The sequence below is a fragment of the Strix uralensis genome, chromosome 1, assembly GCF_047716275.1.
Source record: "Strix uralensis isolate ZFMK-TIS-50842 chromosome 1, bStrUra1, whole genome shotgun sequence".
Lineage (NCBI taxonomy): Eukaryota > Metazoa > Chordata > Aves > Strigiformes > Strigidae > Strix > Strix uralensis.
The window spans coordinates 109,672,680-109,691,671 of NC_133972.1; the positions used below are offsets into that span (position 1 = coordinate 109,672,680).

An 18,992-nucleotide genomic window follows, 5' to 3' on the forward strand; every position below is an offset into this window, starting at 1 on the left:
GCTAATGCCACATATTTCTGATTCAAATTAGATCCAGAACATGGAAAAAGGACTTGGGAGCTTCTGAATCCCGAGGTTTTGTCTGGCTCACTGAAAGGTTAGAAGGCACTGGCGAACTTTTTCTCCAGCCTGTGAATGGATCTGTGTGGATGGACCTCAGTATAGGTTGCAGCTTCTCTCCAGCAAGGTAGTAAAATCTGGGATTTAGACTTGAAAACATCTCTATTTTGTATTTGCAAGTTCTTGTGTACTTTCAGCAAAATAAATATCTGATGCTGGTTAAGTGTTTCTGTTTCTTCTGCTGCTCATCATTGCAGATCCACATCCTACTGCTTACGGTGTATTATGTTACAGCCAACCAACTAACTTCCTCTTAAACATGTTACTTCTATGCTGTTGCTTGTGATATTGATGGCTATTTTGACCTTTGCAGTTCTCTAATTACTGAAGCCTTAAAATAGTACACATCAGGTAAAATATTCTCTTTTTGAAGTTCCTTTTTCCTCGCATGCCTGAACTGAAAGACCATATAAACCAAGATTATTCAAACACTTAGACCACTGCACAGAATGTCAAAGGAAATTTTGTTAGCGAGAACAAGTGACTGTTTTGTTCCACTTTTACTTTTGAGGTATTTTTTACTCACCAGAAGATAGTAAGTACATCAATGTATTTGCCACGCCACTACAGAAAACATGTAAAGCCTTCCCCTTACCGAACTCCAGAAATTAACATTTGTGAAACTATTTTTTCTGTATTCCTTTATTTCAAGCTTGTGAAACATCACCAAATAGCACGTTGATTTAGAGCTAGCAACCAGTTTCCCCAGTTTTGTCAAGCGGCACATTCGCTGTATCATCAGAGGTCATTTTTAGCTATTGTACCTCTTTGTCTGGTCCAGTTAGAAAAGCGCACAAGCACTCCAGTACTATCAGTTATGCTTGGAGGAGCATAAGAAGGGTGAGGGGGAGGGGAGGCAACACAAACTCAGAAATAGCCCATTTCTTTGCTTCGAGAGAGCTAACAGCCACGTCCAGCCTGCCAGAAAATCGGTGTACTGCACTATTACGATCGGTAGACAGAATGAAAAAACCCAGGCCACAGAAATATGCCCTCCTAAAGATCTCTTAAAAAACAAAACAAAACAAAACAAACCCCAAACCCTAAAAGTGGCATCCTTATTGAATTTGTCTTTGAAATTAATTCTACGTTGTGGCCTAGTTCTTTTTTATTTCTGAACCTATTATGGGCCACATCTGTGGAAGTCTGTATCAGCTATTCTGAAACCAGCTGCTGCTGAGATTCTTTCAGTTAAGCTGAAATTAAGAACAGGTTTGTGGGCTCCCTACCTGCTGTGAAGCCGTGATGTAGTTTATAAAATTACATATGGGTGAGAAAATCTGACTGCCAGGGCTGGAAAAGTTGGTACTATATGCAGCATTTAGCATGAACCTAAAATAACCATGTATACTGGGGCTGTACTTACTTTACAATATCAACTTTTTCTGATCTCTTTCTCAGTGTCATTGTAAAAGCAATGTTGAATAACTCGATGTAAAAAAATGTGGGTTTGAGAGGATCAAAGCACAAAAATCAAAATCTGGCTATATCCTAGCAACTGTGTTGACGGTAGGGGCAAATATGAAAGACATTAGAGTTAGAAATGTTGATTCTTCAAGAAAGGTCTCCGGATTATTTCTGCCATAAGGAAAAGCTCATTACATGCCATAAATGCGATGATGGAGACAAACATCAATCATCTTTTATCATTAAAGCAATTCCATTAATAGCAAGGGGAGAACTTGTATGAGTAGAAGGTAAAGAGGATATGACCACATCCTGACACCCCATACAATTTGTCATCAGATATGCCCAAGTCGCTTATTGTGGTTACATGTTAATAGATTCTTCAGATCCCGAAATATGTGCAGCTCTCCGAATGGAAAATTATTTTCAAATCTGTTTGCTGGATTTGTGCCTGACCAAATTAACGGGGTGCAAGAGCTTGACCTCAATCCATGCAAACCCAGAGTACACTGGCATGCAAAACTTTGCTGGGTCGTGGTGCATCTTCATAGTACAAACTTTGGAAGTAGTCTGACACCACACAGCTACTGAGGCATGATTAAAGAAGAGAAAAAGATTTTTGTGGTGCACGTAAGAAGTCAATGCATTTTATCCAACAGTACACGCTTGTTATTGATTGAAACCATTTTGTTTCAGAGTGAGATTTGTGCCACCCACATAAACTCTGAAAGCACACCAGTGTTAGAATGGCCCAGTTTAATTGAAGGCAGAAATGTTAGTTTCTTGTTAAAAAGTATCACTGGGAATGTTTCTGTGCAGAGATCTGCAGACCTTCGCGGGTATTAGAGCTGCCTGCACCTTCCAGTTTGTAATTTCTGCACATGGTCTTTGTATTTCCAGATATACCAAGAAAAAGTCCGGTTTAGAATGCGAAGAGTAACACAAGATTATTTGTCATGAGACTTTGCATGCTCTTTTTTCCTGACCCAAGCACACTCTGAAAGCAAAATCTCTGGTTTAGATTAAAATAGATATATATTGTTTCATTGGCAGAACTGGAGAACTAACCATAAAGCTAAGAGCTGGGTTTAGAAAGGGTCGCTGAGAGACAGATATGGTGGGAGACCCCAATGAAAATGCTAGTAAGAGTCTTGAGATGGAGAGAATAATTCCTTTTAAAAAGCAAGAGCCTTAAACCATCCTGGATTAGCATTATCTAGATACATTCTCTAAATTTCAGATAGATTTGTAACAACAAAAAATATTCTTGGGCACAAAACCCGAGTAACTCTGAGCAAGCATACAGAGAAAGCTAAAGAAACTGGCTCGTCCAGATTACATTTCGCTGGATATATCTGTGTATGTGACATGTACGCTCACACACACATGCACACACTCACACACATGTATATAAAATGTAATCCAAATTTGATTTGTTTGCCTGCCTTGAAGTATTTATATATGCTTTCAGCTTTGCTTTTAGAGAGACGGCCTTTTTTCCTTGCTATTCTACAATGGTGTTTCTCGGGAACCTTTTCTTATCTAAACTTCCACCAATCATTCCTAAGGCTAAGTTATGCAGACAAGTCATCGCACAGATTTTCATCAAAATGCCATTTTCCTTAACTTGAGAAAGCCTGGTCCCAAATGCCGAACAAATAATTTATTAGACCATAGCAAAAGTAAATAAATGTTTTCCTGCTCCAAGTATTTCATTAGCCAGAATTATTATACATGCGAGTCTATAAATAGCAAAACACGTATTGAGCCATTAATATCGCTGACATTCTCATACAAAATACTGTAATTTAAAGAATTTGAAACGGGAGGACATGTCCTGGAAAATTTCTGGCAAAGATAAAATGGGTAAACAGTGTCTGCAAACAGATTAATCAGCCATGGTAATGGTACGTTCCTAATGATTTGAAAATTATCTTCTTTACCTGAAACTTCTAATGACATTGACGATATTATGCAAATACATTTTGCGTATCTTTTAAGTCTACAAATTCTTATACCATTCCAGTTTTGTTTTTAAAACCCAGAAGTGCCAGACTCAGCAGATGAAATGTGAGAAAATCTCCTATTTAAAATTACATGGACAGAGGAACTCTGCTAGTGACTTTCCGTGAAATTAATATACCGCTTGATTGTTTTTAAAGTCTCTGCATCTTCTGAATTTTTAATTGCCTTTCCATTAAAGTGGAATACCCCTCACTTATTAAGCTTGAGATGGGTTCTCCAGTCCTTTCACCCCCGTAGCCTCAGTAGCCTCAGTATTCTATTTTTTTATGGGAACAAGAAGAGCAAGACTGGGCCCTATGGAAGCAAATATGGAACGTATTAAGCATTTTAAGCATTACTCTGTCAAGTAAAAGAGCAAGCGCCGTGTTGTGTATTCTCGTGTTTTACTGTCTAAGGAAGAGAATCTATACAGACTATGAGAGAAAAGGAGTAAGTCGTAAAAATCACATTTTTAGGTAGAGGAGTTGGGAAGTCTCATGCACCTTTCATTGCTCTGACTTGTCAATTTTCGCCATATGGAAATTATTAGCTTAATACTGTAGTTCTAAATACTGCCCAGGAATGCTGATTTATAATGGATTTCTTACTCTTTGTGTAAAGAAATGCTAAACTACTATATAAACTGTGATTAGGAAATCTACACTCCTGTGTTACAGGCGTGTGCCTGGGGTGAATTCTTCAAGCTCAGAGAGGTGACATCTGCTCCCTTCCACTCGCAGGTAAATCTGGCCTCAGTGAACTCGGAATTCCCACAGAACGCTGCAAGTCTGGCGTAACTGGGAACCCAATTTGGCCTGCGATTGAAAAAGTGTGCGGGAAGGATGCTGATGCCTAAGGAACAAAATCCAGACATTCCAGATACATTATTTACTAGGGAGGCATTTAAAAAACACTACCTTAGTGTAATGAGGCTGCCTTTGAAGGACAGGCAAAGCGCATTTTTTAAAGCGGGTCCTCTCTATATTTTGACCAGCTGCTACGCACGTCCGATAATTTTTTTTTTTCCGTGAATTAGAATTAAATTTGATTGTCCCAAATACATCCCACTCAGGCATTCATGCTGAAAGCAGCAACAATTGTCAATGACCTTTAACACGCCTGCTATTCAAATTAGTGCAGATCATTAATCACACATAGCTTACATTTTATGATTCGTGTATCCTTCATTACCAACTTTCCCTCTCGCCCGCTGCCCCCCCCACCCCCTCCCGCCCCTTTCCTTTATTCCGAGGTTCTGGTCAGGAGCACTGTGAAGGACAGGATTTAAAGCTTCCCCCCCGCTCCCGCCCCGATGTTGTTTCCTTCTCCTTGCCGGCGATGCCGGAGCATTTTGCGTCCCAAGTGCAAGACGGGGCTGGAGGGAGGCGGGCGCGGGGCCGGTGCGCCCGGGCCGGGCCGGGGGGGGGCAGCCCCGGCGGGGGGGCTCGGAACCGGGGTGCCCGGCGGGGGGTTCTGCCGGCCCGGGGCGGCGGCCCAGGGCGCTCCGGGGCGTCGAGATAACACCGGCCCTCCGTCAAAAGTCCTCCGTGTCAATTCTACGTCATCGCACATTACGAGACAAAGAAAGAAAGAGAGAAAAAAAAAAGCCTCCACACCCTTGATGTCTAGTACCAAGCTTTAGCAGATTAAATTAGGCTTCCCAGCCATAGACTAAACATACTCCCCTCGCCTATGGCACACATATTTGGCGTGATTAAAGTGAGCTTCGCAAACACGCAGGAAAACAAGAATTGAACTTTTCAGACATAGGAGTGGTGGTGCTTTTTTGTTGGTTGTTGTTTTTTTTTTTTTTTTTTTTTTTTTAAAGCCATATGGCAGATTGATTTGTTCGGAGGTCTTTCAACTTCCCCAGCGTGGCTGTTGAACAGTATTCCTCTTTGATCTTGATTGAGGACTTTAATGTTGTTGTTTCTGCGCATTTCAATAGATCCATAAATATTTTACCAGTGGAATTCGCCCCCCCCCCAAAAAAAAAAAAGAAAAAAAGTTTCTAATAGAAATGCATCTGGGGCAACTCCATCCCGCACCTTTCGCAGCGGAGGTACGTGGGAACCGGGCCGGCGGGCACAACCGCGACTCGGCGGCGCACCCCCCCCCCCGCCCCGTCTCCCGCAGCGCCCGGCCGGCGGCGGGGCCCCGGGGCGGCGACACCCCGCGCCCCAACTTTGCGCGGCGCAGACAATAGTCCACCGGGCGTGTGTGCGCTCCGCACCGGCCAGACCATTGCGGCCGCCGGGGGACGCGCGGCGGCGGCGGTGGCGGCGGGGCGGGCGGGGCGCGGCGGGCGCGGGCGCGGCGCGCGGGCGCGGCGGGCGGGCGGGGGCGGCGCGCGGGCGCGGGGCGCGGCGGGGGCCGTCGGGCCGCCCCCGCCCGCGCCAGTGGAGCCGCGCGGCGGATCATGTGCAGCTGGCGGCCGCTCGCACGCGGCGCGTGGTTTCACCTTCAGGGCGGCGGGTGGCTCGGCGCGCCCTTCCCCACACCGGGCCCTGCCCCACACCGGGCCGCCGCCGGCAGCGGAGGAGGAGGTGAGGTGAGGGGCGGCGGAGCGGGGGGATGGCCCGGCACGGCACGGCACGGCACGGCCTGGGGGGCGGGCGGCGGGCGGCCGGGCGGGAGGGGGTCTTCGGGCTGCGCCTCTGGGAAAAAAAAAAAAACTTCGCGCTCCCCCCCCCCCCGCCCCTTTCCCTGGGAACGGGGACGGTGTCGTTCGTGTGTCCGTGTCGTCCTCCCCCTCCGGTCATCCGAGCGGCTCCAAAATGGTAACTTTGCGCTGTTCGGTGAGGAGGAGGAGGTCGGTTTTACTGCAGTGGTGGTGCCGGGGGGGGCTTGCGGGCTGTGGGAGCATTTTGGCTTTGTACGCTCCGTCAGGGGCGGCGGGGAGCGGGGGGGCGGACTGCGATATTAATCCATTAAGAAACAAAGAACAATTTGCCTCACTTTAAAGTAAAATGCTTCGGCTAATGAAGGTGGGTGATGGGTCTTCGAGCCCCGAGTAGCCACTTAAATTATTAAGCGTGGCTTTTTTTTTTTTTTCCCCCCCTCGCCTGGTAGTGTTGATTTAGCGTGTGCGTGAAATGCCTGGTGTGTGGTTGTGTGTGTGTGTGTGTGTGTCCCCTTGTTTTTTAGCTACTCCGCTCCGCTGGGAGTCGATAGCTGCGTGATCCCCGTTACAGAAGTACACAGTTTATCAAAGGAAGTTGGGGGTGGGCGGGCAGAGAAAACAATTATTCACGTATAGACAGCGAGAAGGGCGAGAAGGACAATGTCTCCGTAGCGATTATTTCCAGAAGAGGAAAATAGCCCAGTTGATGCGGGTGGGGTGGGGAGAGAGGCAGGGAGTTTAACGTATATGTTAAAAAAAAGGGGGGGGATGGAGCGGGGGGGAAGGAGAGAGAGAAAAGAAGAATAGAAATAATGCAGTTCCAGACATTTTGTGCTATAAAAGCTTTCCTCCTCCTCGTCCCTCCCTCCTTCCCCCCGCTACTATCTTCGGTGATAATTAGCATAGCGCCTAGTCGCGATCCTAATGCGAATTAAGTACTTGGGCAAGTTGAGGAAAGTTTGGATGGGTAAACTTTGGTATAAGGGAACAAGGTGGGGTGTTAAAATAGGCAGTACGTGTGGGGAGGCGTGTGGAGCATGACAGCCGGCCGTTGTTTTTCCCCTCAAACCAGCTAACCTCTGCAATTAACTGCTGGAGACAAACCCTGTGTTTTAAGCCGAAAAGTGTCGGTTTGGAGTCAGCACCATTTATTAGGAGCGTTAATAAGCTCCCGGCAGCAGACGGGGATCTTCTGGGGAATGCGCATTGTGTGTGCCCACAGTTTATTCTTTACGTTACCCCTATAGATACGGAGGCGCTCGGGCACTGGACGTGCAAATGTAATTTTGCTCGGACTACTTTCTGAACATTAATTCTGGTCTTTATTTAATCCAGATGCAGGGTTCCCCTCCCCCCCCACCCCACATTTGCTGCCTTATTGTTGGTTTACATTTTCTGAAAAGGCGACTGGTGTAACCTGTGGAATTTGAAATGCAAATAAAAGCCTGTGGGAGTTGAGGCAGAACAAATCAGCATTTATAAAGTGAAAAAGATTTAATGTCTTTGAAACCATTGCGAGATTTTTTTCCTTTTTTTTTTTTTTTTTTAATAAGAACTGAATCGTGACGTCAAGTCGTTCGGGAAAGATTTTTTTATTATTTTTTTTTTAATGTCTGAAACGCGGGTATGCGAAGTGCTTACAGGAAAAACAGATTACAAGATTAACATCTGTTAACATGATCGTTTATCTCCAGCCAAAAATAGGTCAGTCCTTTCTTAAGGAAACACGATTGCTGGGCGCATGATTAAATAATGAAATTAGGCTGATGAGTTCATAAATTAGACGCTGTGCCGACGTGCGCGAGGATCCGACCTGTGACAAAAATATATAATTCGGGGTCCGCCGGAGAGCGGTGCGAGGTCAAAGTCCCTTTCTGGGGAGAGGCGCAACTCTCGCCGCCTCCTCCTCCTCCTCCTCCCCCTCAACCTCTCCCCATCGCCAGGCTCTCCCCGCCCCCCCCCCCCCCCCCGGCACCGTCTCCCCGGCCGGGGACCGGGACTCTTTCCCTGCCAGCGGAGAAGTTTCCTCGGCTGGGAGGGGCGCGGGGGGTGCTGCCGCGGGCGGGGGGGTGGGGGGGTGTGTCGGGGACGGACGGACTGACGGACTCGGTCCCCGCCCCGCCGGGGCGGCCCCAACCCGCGGGCCCGCCCCCCGCCACCGCCCGGCCCCGCTCGCCTCGGCCCTGGGGTGTCGGGGCGCGACGAGGTGGGACGAGGAGCCGCCGGGCCGGGCCGCTGCCCTCAGTCTGCCCCGGCGCTGCGCGCATCCCCCGCCTAGCCTCGTCATTTATATCCCCTCGCAGTGGGGTCGGATGGGGTTAGGCTTTTTTTTGGGGGGGGGGGGGTGGGGGGGTGTTGGGAGTGAATGCAAAAGTGCTCTTAGGAAGAATCTCCTCGGGCTAGGAGGTGCCATCGATTTTTTTTTTTTTTTTTTTTTTTTTTGAGGCGGATTCACCGATTTCTAGAGGAAGATCGCAGCTCTTCAAAATTGTGGGCTGCTCTGCTCTGGGCTGGCGCCTCGGCGGTCGGAGAGAGGTCCGAGAAGCCTGCCCGGCAAAGGGCCGCTGCGCTTTGGCCCCGTGCCACGGACTTTATTTCATGCTTGCTGCACTAAATGAGTTAACAGCCAAAGGGTTTTTCATTAACTTGACTTGGCAACCGTGTATTTGGTTGTCTTCCCCCCCCCCCAAAAAAAAAAAAAAGATATGCATAATTTTAAGCAGAAGCTGAATGACATAACATGGGGTGATTTGGGGGGAGTCTGTTTCTCAAGATCTTCTGTCAGATTTCCTTTGTGACCCCTTCCCCGTGCATGGTGTGTGGGTGGGTTGATAGCTGAGAGTTTTATTTTGCGGGGTGTTCGTGTTTTGATTTTTGACCATTGGTTTCCCACGGTTCATTAAGACCCCGCGTGTCCTGGAGGGGATGAAGCAGAAGGATGCTGACCCTGAGGGAGGGCAGTGACCTGCAGCTGCTTGCCCTTTATCTCCCCCTCAGCCCCACGGGGGGGTGTGTGGATGGGGTCAGGGGGGTGTCTGTGTGTATGTACATGCTGGGGGGCATGCCAGGTGCACGTGGGGCTGGGGGAAGTTGTTGCAAGAGGGACGCGGGGTGTGGGGGTGTGTGTGTGCACGAGCAGGGCCAGGGACGGAGTATGTTACTCATGAGCCAGATGTGTGTGCCTGCAGGTCCTGCCGGGTATGGGGGGCCGGGTATGCCTGTGCATGCCAGGATGGGGGTCGCGTGGGTGCAGGGGTGTGTGTGGGGGTGTGTGTGTGTGTGTGCATGCGTGCAGGGGCGGCAGGGTGCTGCATTGGGGCAGGTGCATGTGTGTACTCATGCATGTGCGGCGCTGGGGCTGTGCCCCACGGACAGGTGCGGGCGGTAGCGGCATCCCTGCTCCTCCCGGAAAGCACCCTGCCCTTGCCCCCCAAGCTGGCTGCTGCTAGCAGTCCAAAAATAACTGTATTGCAAGAGGTGGTGGGTGTTTGGGGCGGGGGGGGGAGAGCAGCGCCGGGGAGGGGTGGTGGTGATGGGGGCAAAGGTTTCCTCGAGGCAGCGATTATTTTGGGAGTTTTGCTCCTGTAGTTTTGTCTGCGGTGGCTGGCTGGGACGAGTCGTCTCTCTGTGAGCGCTGCCGCTTTGTTTTCCGCCAGCGTGTCCTTCAGCTCTGCCACAGCAAACCCACGGCTGGCCAGCCTGGTCTTGTGCTGCTCTGTGCACCCTGTCTTGTCCCACCAGGCGGTGAGGAGGGGTGGGCTGTAGTGGTTTTTGGAGCTTTTCCCCTGCTCAAACTGTAAGATGAAGTTGTGTAGGAGCACCTGTGGTGTAATTAGCATTATGGTGCAGTTATTCCAGGAGACATCTTTAGTTTCACAAGAGTAGCTGCCATAGCCATCTTGAATGAGCTCTGTACAATGAAGTGATTTGTGTGGAGCTTTGTGTTACTGACATGGCGTGCACCTTTACTAGCTTCTGGTGTAAAACATTCTTTAGATATCTCTAAAAATTCTTGCCTGGGGATTTGTTTTCAAGCCTTTAGGTTCCTATAAAACTGAGTGATGTTGAAGTGACATCTAGTTAGTGATAAGTACTATGTGGTCCTTGTGAACAATAGGGCATTATAACCCCCCTCTAAACTGTTAATTTAATATGCAGAGATAATGCTTACAAAAGAAAAAAAGAAAAACATCATTGAGAATAACATTGTCTTACAGAATGATCCAAAACACGTTTAAAGAGAGGAGTGGGATTGGTTAGCACGGTTCCTATCTAAGCTCAGCACGACCTTCTAAATTCCTGTATGTGACTGTATGTCCTGTACGTGACATCACGAGCTGCATACAGTCCCTCCATGACTGTGAACGACTGCTTCTCTGTGTATCATAGAAAAGAAAAGTTTACATCACTAGCGTGAACACTACCTATCGTTATTTGCAAGTGACCTCAGTAACAGTATAGCTGACTGGAATGGAGCAACTGCAGTGACATTCAACTTCCGTGGATTAAAGTTTTTCTGTGACAGTGACTGATGTCTTTGCTTTAAGAATTAGGTTCATCGTATGTTTTTATCGTTGGTCATAGTATCGTGCTGTCAGCAAGATTTAATAATAGCAATTATCAGTACAGAAGCACTCAACTGAAGGGGTGAAAACGATTGTGCCATCGTTCTGAATCTCTGTCTCTTGAACTGCGTGAAAGTGCAGCCATCCCTCATTTTAGCAAAGGTAGATGTTTATGTCCTAACACTTTACAGATCGGCTTCAATTGAGTGAAAAATAAGTAGCCTTTAAAATGCACCTTGCTGTGGGTGCTTGTGTAGTTGGTACTACTACACAGTGGGGGCAGCCTGGAAGAGTATCATCGGACAAATGATGAAGTCACCAACTCTTGCAAACTTTGGGCGGTCTATTTATTTGTATTTTTTTTAAAGGTCTTTATGTGCAGGTGACTTCAACAGTTATCTATACTTACCTGTGATCTTAACTGGTGAGTTTTATGCTGAGGTCCCTCCCATCTGATGGAGGGACATCTATATTTAAGTATGATCCAAAACCTGTCAACTTTGAAAGGCCTCACTTCTGTGAAGACTTAAATTCATGCCAGGTACTTCCAGGACTTCTCTGGGATTACATACAGTATGCAGAATGAGCCAGTGCATAAGCTTTTGTGAGACTAGTGATGAAGTCTGGATATGTGTACTCAAACTGTAAAGCTGGTTTTGACTATATTGTTTCTTAAAGTCATCAGAATAGAAAGCTGAAATACAAAGTGATTGCATTTTGCAGGAAGCAACTTGTCCAAGCTTGCAAATTTTACAAGTAAAATGTGCCTGTTGAAGTTTTTGAGACACAAGTATGAATTTGTAGATACATACCTTTTAAGCCTGTATGGGTGTTAGATGTATGTGCAGAAAAGGAAAATGGACTACTACTGTTTTTCATAGCTGTGTGATGTTCCTCAATTGGGTAAGAGCCTGTACAGCCATTCCATAAATTGACTTGTTGCTTGTGAGCCCAGTGCTGTCCCCTACTAAGCATGCTTGCCACTCCCATTGACTACTGGGAGTTGCATAAAGGTGTCTCCGGGTGGAATTACAGTTTCTTTATGTGAGTCTGAAAGCCTTAACAATATTGGCAATTAATCAGCTAAAACTTACTACAGTGATTTTTTTTTTCTTTTTTTTTTTTTTTCCCTGTAGCCATAAACTTAATCCAGATAATTAATCACTGCATGGCAAAAAGAGGAAAAAAAAAAAGGAGTCACGTTTATTTGATTACATATCTGCAATATAAATATTTGAACCTTGGAGCAACATTGCTTTTCCAAAGCAGACATCTTACATGCTGCAAACGTTTATACGCTTCAGTGCTAGGATAAAGCTGTCCCGACTCAGTCACTGAAGACAAAATTCTGTTTTTCAGTTACCTACTGTAACTGTACAGTAACTCTCTGGGCATCATCGGGACAGTGTTGGGGAGTTAGACCTAACAAATAGCAGTATTTCTTGATTGTCACTTCTGTGTTAAAAGTAAATGAGACTTCATTTCTTTTTCAAGCAGGAGCGATTCTAGTAAATATTGTGTTAGCGAGCCCGCATTAAAACATACTAGTGGATTATGGTCCAGGTAGTTAACATTGCCATGGCTTTCATTAGAATGATGACTTCATTGCAAATGTTTACTTTCATTACCTAACTGTTAGTCAGCAAATGTTCGGTCTCTTGATCTGCTGAACCTGCTTTGCTATTTGAAGCCAATGAGCTCTGTTTTTTTTATGAGATGATTACTCAATGTCGGTTATTCATTTTTTTATGTTGTTTACATCTTGGTTATCTGTAGAGGCCCATCAGCATTGTTACACACTTCACGTTAGCAGTTTCTTCTTGCGTTCCTGAAACTCTATTATGGCAACAGGGCTTATGCAAACGGACTCAGGGCATTAAGCATATGTTCTGAGATTAAATTAGCACATGGATGGACAATACTTGCATCTCTTAAGTTACTGCCAAACTATTTATTGCCTAATAAGTTCTAGCAGGTATTTTATAGCAGTAGCACTGGGCTGCTGTAAGATAATTCGTTTGTTTACCACTCCCGAGCTGTGAGCTAACATTGCAAATAGTGCCTGTTGCAGGGACACTGGGACAGTGGTGGTTTACACGGTGACAAAGTCACGTGTTAATGAAGACACTGGTCTAAACTGTTTTAAGTCTTATGTCGCAGAAGGACAGAGGGTTTTTCTCTGGATTCAAAGCCACTTACATTCTGATGACTACTTAAAATCCATTTTTGCCAGCTTTTCATTGAAGTCATTGCTTATGGAAAAGAATTTAATTTGTATCAGCAGGATATTGCATAGCTTAACGCTTGTTCAACGAAATCCACGTTTCATTACAGGCTGTTACAGAAGCCAAAGGCGTTGCTGTTGTACAGTCGTTGTAAACCCACGGTAACTTTAGTAAAGTGACTCTGAATTCACCGGGCTGTGTGTGGGGATGAATTTAGCACACAGCACTTAGCTCCTAATTAAAGCTTATAGTATTACATCCCTAATCAGGGCACTCTTAGAATCCCTAAGAAATTACTCTTTTCTTTGTCTACTCTTCTCCCTTTTCTTTCTTGCCATCTTGCTGTATGGTGTTGGAAGCTTGCTTCTCTGTGTTGGGGCTGTCATATTTACGTCCCAAAGGAAATGCTTTCCGGCAGTGTACTCCAAATTGCAAAGTAGAATAATTTTGTGGCTCCCTAAATCTTTAAGGCCAGTTTCTAAAACAATCTAGCTTTTAATCTTCTTTTCAAAGTAAAACAGAAACTACAAAGCATATGTAATTACAATTTGTAGCTATTTTTAGATTCCTGACATGTTTCATTTATAGTATAATGATAAAAACAAATACTCAGCACAGAGGCTAGACAGACAATTTTCAAACCAACAGCATCCGCTCCAGCTACCCTGCCTGTATTTCATACATGTTTGCTTTGGTCCTCTTTTTTTTCTTTTTTTTTTTTTTCTTTTTGGTTGGGAGTGTACTGAAACTGTATGTTTCAGTACATGACGGGGGGGCGTGCAGAGAGCGAGCTCTGTCTATCGGGCGGGTCCTGTTGGGAATGTTTGCTGAAAATCAGATCATATGTCAGTGAGTTTTAACATATTGCAAACACGCATGCTTTGCTTTTCCGACAGGTAAATCAAAGGAAGAATGGTGAGTTGGCTTGTCGCTATTTTTACACTGCATGGAAATGCTCATTTTGGCTTATTACAGGGATAAAGCTGACTTAATAGTAATTTTTCCTTGTCTTTTTTAAAAAGATGGTGAGCAGTGAAGTGGCATTAGTTCTCAGTAAAGAGAGAGGGAGACTGGTGGAAACTGAGGTGTTTTAGTCACAATTATAGACTCGTTTTAAAATAATCACATTTATTTAAAAATAGATTTGGGAAAGAAATTAACCATGTTCTTTGTTTTTAAAAGGGTAACATGTGTGCACTCACCATATGGTAGCATTTAACCCATATTGTATGAGCTGACAACAAGTCACATTTATGCTCTGATTTATTTTAGTGTTTCAGAATGTTCTTTTTCTGAAATCTAGTACAATAAATGATGCATTTAGGATTGTGCAATGTAACTGTGTCTTTAGCTGTTTTGCCTCATTGTTATAATGATACCAGGTTCATGAGTAAGCAGTTTCCTCCCCCCCCCCCCCGAAATAATTTCCTTAAGAAATAGTCTGTCTCTGAATGTTGAAATGATTTGCGGGAAGAGTTATGAACAATAGCCAGTGACACAGTGTATTGTAAAAGGATCGCGGGGCGAGGTGTTACGGTCTCTGCTGGCTGAAACTAGAGCTGCTCCTTTGATGGCTGAGGATGTGCTTGGAAAGACTTTCTCCCCACCTCCCGCTCCAGTCTTTGCACAGAGGTTGCTTAGTTGTCGATTGTAATGAATGCATTCTGGCTTCTCTTGCAGTAGACTCTGAGGCACCTGTATTGGTGAGCTGGTATCAGTATTGGCAGCCACAAGTATGATAAAACCATGAATCAGGCAGCTTAAGGCTTGACTTAAACTATGCAATTAGGGATATAAGGTTTTCCCTTTGGATTTGGAGCCCCTGGGAGTTGTATTTTTAGGCTTTCTTTCCCCCCATGCCATCCTAGCTGTGCATATCTTCAGAGTTTCAGGAGACGGGGCTCTGCTCATAAGTCCCAAGGCACGCAGTAAATAAGATTTAGCCCCATACGGTGCGTCGTGTGAGAACTTCCAAAAGTCGGTGGCACTCCTCAGTGAGGTACCAGTTGCTCACCATCTGTCTCTTAAAGTCATTTCTTTTAACCTTGGAATACAAAAATATTTCAACAAGGTTATTCACGTGTTTGTGTGAAGTGTCTATAAGCGTACTGAAAAACTGCTAAGCCTCTAATTTCAACGTGGTGTTTGAATACTAATGTATACCAATTAGGAATGGCTAACACTGTAATTTATAGAAGTTGAAAGGAGCATTAAACACCACCCTTCCAACACTAAATACAGCTTTTCCTCCTGTGTGTAGCTGCTTACATGAAACCAAGGGTCTGTCTTCCAGATTGTTGTGCTAGCATGTTGATACATCCTTGGATAAACTACCTTGTATTATCACGTCAGCCCTTTGCAACATCCTGTGTGTAGCTGTACCTTTAGTTGATGAACACAATACTTCCTTGGTACTGTTTTTAATGACTCTGTGAATGCTTATTTTAAGACCATTTTTAGAGAAGTGTTTTCATCACTGCTGAGAAAAGCTGTATGAAATCTATACTTACTTTAATTAGATTTGCTCTGTTTGTCTCTGTTTTTTTTCTTTCCCCCCAGATAAATTTTACCTCTGTAATGAATGCTGTGATCTTCAATGCATAATTTATATTGACTTTAATAATGATACTTGGAGAATGTTTTAGTGCCAGTTTGAGAAAACATAACAATTTATGTTGATAACCCCAGTTCCATTAAATTGGAACAGATTTTAGTAGAGAGCGCCGTGACTATCAGTGGTATGGTGAAATAACCCACTTCTTCTTGTTGTGGCAGGCATATTGGAGAGTTCATCTTATCATGAAGGGTGCATACCAGGTGTCAAGTGACATGCCAGACACACAGCTTTGCTTCTGAATGACTCCTTCCAATTAGAAAGTAATGGCTTTAACGGGATCAACCGAGTAATTGGAGTCTCTCAGTTCTGCAGTGCCAGGAGGGTGTATATTTGCAAATGTTATTTATTTATCTGTTCTTTAATGAGTTGCAAAATTGTTGGTAACCTTGAGTAAATTGGTGGTGGTGGTGGGGAATACTATGTGGAAATTGTGGGATTAGTGGTTTAGCAGTCAGGATTAAAAATAGTCTCAGCAAATTACCCTGTTGATACTGAAGCCAGAATCTGTTAATGGGGTTATGAGCAGATTGGTTTATCAGTCATTTATTTTCTAGGTTGATTAGGGATTATAGGTTGCCATGTATTTGTGTCCCAAAAGTAAGCAGTGCAGAAAGTGAGGATTGCTAATGTTTCACTTCAAAATTTCATCAACTTAAAAGGAGGGTATCTGGAGCTCAAAAGTGTCTTCTAGACTGCAGGTAGCTTTTTCTTCCAGATTTTGGTGCTCTGAAGTGGATGTCTAAGGAGCCTGGGTGTTGTAAAGGGGTGGCTTGGCTTGTTAAAAGTCTGAAAAACAGAGCGAAAGCAGTAAGGTAATCTATGAAATTCATGCAGGTCACTAAGCACGAAATTTTAAATGCCTGTTGCTGAAGTGTCTGCTGTTATGTCTCTTACTGTTTCAGTGCAGAACCCAGGTCGTTTTTTAATCATGATAATGTATACGATGCCCAGTCTGTGCAATAGCCTGATGACTTCTGCGTGTCCTGTTCTAACCTGCAACCAAACTGTTAGCATGTACCCCTGCATAACAAAATCTTTTAACTGCCACCTGTATATTGCAGGTCATGCGTTTGTCTCTGAGCTAGGCATAGAATTGCATACCAGGGCGTCCCCTCTGAATCATCATAAAAAGATGAGAGCCACGATGGAGTCCTTTAGATATTACTCTTATCTTCTGCTGTCTAGCTCAGGAGACGCTGTGGCTTTCACAGTCTTTGCTACCTTGTCCTAGTGTACAGCTTGAGATAACCTAATGACATTTATTGGCTTTTCAGTACTTGCCAAGTGAAATGGCAGATGAAGATTCCTGCAACTTTAGCTAGATTTGGAGCACTGGAGAGGATGGGTGGAGAGACTCATAACTGTTTTCGCTTCCTTGGCTCTGATAGAAAATAAGGGGGAGAAGAAGTAGTTTAAGAAGAGAAATGCTGACCTGGTTTGAAAGAGGAATGGAAGATATTAGGTAAAGAGGAATCCACTGGGGACTGGCCAGTCTGGCAGGCTGAGGAAAGGGAAGGAAATGGGGTCCCTGAAATGTAAGAACTCAGGCTAATTCCTTACCTTTCTAAAACATAGGTCCTGTTCTCCCCTTGCAAAAAGCTTGTCCAAACCCACTGCAACCTCTGGGGCTGGTGTCCAGGGGTCAAGGCTTGCATCACTAAACCGGAGAGGAAGACAGATGGTTATCCCCTTAACATGGCCCTTCTGTGTGTGAGACTTGTGCTCCTGGAGGATAGGAGATGGGAGAGAGAGCGTAATGGATGTGGTGAAGGATGAGCAGGCCAGGGCAGTGGCAGGATCAAGAAGTTTGTCTGAAGTTTGGTTTGAGTCCTCTCTCTTTCAGGTCATGGTGCAGACCAGCACAGGTTACTCTGCAGCATGTAGAGACCCTTTAGCAGTCCTGCTGGCTCAGTAGGGTTGGAAGCACTGCCCTCTGAGTTGGTACTTCCCCTGTGTCGGAAAAAAACCCCATCACTCAAGAGAGCTTCTGACCTCTGTTGTCTCCCTGGAGGAGGACACACTCACCCTCACCCTCTTAAACTAAACTCTCTTCAACATTTAAGAACAAGGACAAGATGATCAGAAGTGTGAGTCTGACAGCTAAGAAGATGCTAGACATGAAACAGATTTTTGTTGTTCTTACAAACCCAGTTTATTCTGCTTTGTTTAGCGTATTTTACACTTTGGAGAAGAGAACAGTATTTGAAGGGCTGAAATCCCAGTTTCTCATTCTACTATGCAAAATGAAGCTTTCAGTTTGAATTTTCTCATTAATCTTTTAAAAAGAAAATATCTGTGTAGGTATAGGCATATGTGAATGTGGAAAAATATATGAAAAATACTTTTGTGGAGGAGCAATAAAAACTCTCTTCACACAGTCATCCCTACTTTACTTACACGTTCTTAGGGTCTAGTGGATTTTGGCTAGTGTAACACAGAGTTTTCTCATGGAGTCATACAGCCTATCTGCAACATTTATTGAACACCAGATACACAGAATTACTCTTTGTGTAGTTCCATCCCCAAGGTTACACCTTGCGGAATAGCAGAGCTCTGCCAAGATGAGGTGGCTGACTTGTGAAGATCTCTCAGCTGTTTCACGGCTGGCATCAGCTCCGCAGAGGCAGTGAAGAGCTGGTGCGAGCAGCAGCCGTGGCAAAGGCTGGAGGAGAGGAAAATGCAGGGTGTGAGGAGCTGAACACAGCCTTAAAGGAAAGGAGGATGTAACAAGACCATACAGACATAAGGGGGAAGAAAATGGGAGTTTGGAGGAGCCATGGATGTCCAGGAAGACTGTTGAAGGTGGAGAACCAGTTTCCCCTGTACGTAGGGACACTGGGTTTCTGTAGGGGTGGATGTTCTTGTTATTTGTTTTATTGAAAATCACCATGTCAGGAATCCGGAGTTATCTGTGTTAAGGTAATAAAAGGATTGTGGCCCCTTAGTAATGCTTTTCTTCATGAATGGTGAGGCTGAGGTGGTGGCTGGGGCTCCCACTCGTCATGTCCCTGTACAGAGTCACTGAATGTTGCTGTCTGGGATGAGTTAACATGGTCTAACTGAGATTTTACTTGCTTTATTTTCCCATGGCACTGGCCTGCTGGGCGGACTCTGCCATCCTGCAGCAGCATGAGAAGGAGACAGGGAGTGTGCAGAGCTGTGTAGGAGCAGAATATGAGGATATCTGGTGTTTGTCTGGTGCCTAGCATTGTGTGGTCCTACTCCATCACCAGGGGTCCTGGGAAGAATTACAGTGCAAATAATGATGGTGGTGGTGGTTATGGAGAGGAGATGTTAAGCAGAAGAAGAGGAGGTTTGCCAAGCACATGTGTCTGTATGTGTGCGAAGTAACAAAATTTTTCTTTTGTGTAGTTACTTTGAGGGTCTTAAGATTTGTCTCCCACTGCGCAAATCACTGTTTATCATAGACC

At 45.0% G+C, this 18,992-nt stretch overlaps 1 protein-coding gene across 4 annotated transcripts in view; it reads left to right on the plus strand.

Annotated features, from left to right (window-relative positions):
• Window positions 1-5,923: 5,923 nt before the first annotated feature.
• Window positions 5,924-18,992, plus strand: part of ZNF516 (zinc finger protein 516) — a 118,705-nt gene continuing 105,636 nt past the window's right edge. For all 4 annotated transcript variants that reach the window (XM_074877131.1, XM_074877123.1, XM_074877097.1 and 1 more), the window contains exon 1: window positions 5,924-6,077. The gene's annotated coding sequence lies outside the window, so the exon portion shown is untranslated. The remainder of the gene's footprint in view (window positions 6,078-18,992) is intronic.